This window comes from Octopus bimaculoides, chromosome 13, assembly GCF_001194135.2.
Source record: "Octopus bimaculoides isolate UCB-OBI-ISO-001 chromosome 13, ASM119413v2, whole genome shotgun sequence".
Lineage (NCBI taxonomy): Eukaryota > Metazoa > Mollusca > Cephalopoda > Octopoda > Octopodidae > Octopus > Octopus bimaculoides.
Genome location: NC_068993.1, coordinates 6,699,551 through 6,700,845, shown reverse-complemented (window position 1 = coordinate 6,700,845; position 1,295 = coordinate 6,699,551). Strand labels below are relative to the sequence as shown.

Sequence of the window (1,295 nt, the reverse complement as noted above, 5' to 3'; positions counted from 1 at the left end):
TTTTTTTTTTTTTTTTTTTTGTTTCTCTGATCTCCAAAACCACAACCACCCCAGTACTTATTTGTTTATTTTACCATTTTTGTGCCTTTCTATTCCCTGAACTTTGTGGACTCCAACAAGAGCCACAATGGATCCAGTGGGATTAGATCTTCTATCATCCTTGTGTCCTCTTCCTACAAACCTGTTTTAAACCCCCTACACTGAGGTTTAACAATGCCTAACTCTGTAATTTGTTTTTTTTTCTTTGTGAGAAGGGGTCCCTTTGTAACCCACCCACCACCATTAATCTCTCTCTCTCTCTCTATCTCTCTCTCTCTCTCTCTCTCTCTCTCATTTTCTGCTTCTTTCATTCTCTCTCTCTCTTCCTCAGACTTTTTGTATCCCTTTTCTTCAGCTTGACTGTGTGGTAAGAATTTTGCTTCTCAACCACATGGTTCCAGGTTCAGTTTCACTACATAGCACCATGGGCAAGTGTTTTCTATTATACCCTTGGGCCAACCAAAGCCTTGTGAGTGAATCTGGTACATGGAAACTGAAAGAAGCCTGTCACATATATATTTATATATCATCATCATCATCATCATTTAACGTCCATTGTCCATGCTGGCATGGGTTGGACGGTTTGACTGGGCTGGCACTCTAGAGGGTTGCGCCAGGCTCCAGTCTGCTTTGGGATGGTTTTTCCACGGCTGGATGCCCTTCCTAACACCAACCACTCCAAGAGTGGTTGTTTTAACGTGCCACCAGCATGGGTGCCATTTGCATTAACAAGTGATGTAAAGTGCACTGCTAACACAGAAGAACACAGTATTGACTCATAAAAACATTTAATAGACTTAATTCTATATCATGTTTGCATAACAAGATACCGCATCCCTACAACTCGGTAATATAACTGAGTGCTTGTATGGTACCCACTAGGATAATTTTCTCCCTATCTACTCATCAGATGTGGGTGTGTGTATGTGTTTGTCACCCCCACCACTGCTTGACGACTGGTGTTGGTGTGTTTACATCCCCATGACTTAGTGGTTCGGCAAAAGAGACCAATAGAATAAGTACCGGGCTTTAAAAAAAATTAGCACTGAGGACAATTCGTTCAACTAAAACTCTCCAAGATGGTGCTCCAGCATGGCCGCAGTCTTACGATTGAAACAAGTGAAAAACAAGTTTTCTCTCTCTCTCTCTCTCTCCTCTATACTTTATTACATCTCTCTGTGTTTCCTTCTGCCTCTCTCTCTCTTTCTCCCTCCTTCCTCTCTCCTCTATCCAACCCCTGTCTGTCGTTACTCCCC

The 1,295-nt window shown here is 42.3% G+C and overlaps 1 protein-coding gene across 1 annotated transcript in view; it reads left to right on the top strand.

Annotated features, from left to right (window-relative positions):
* LOC106869264 (heat shock protein 75 kDa, mitochondrial-like) overlaps positions 1-1,295 on the top strand; it is a 110,905-nt gene that overhangs the window by 47,936 nt on the left and 61,674 nt on the right. The window lies entirely within an intron of this gene.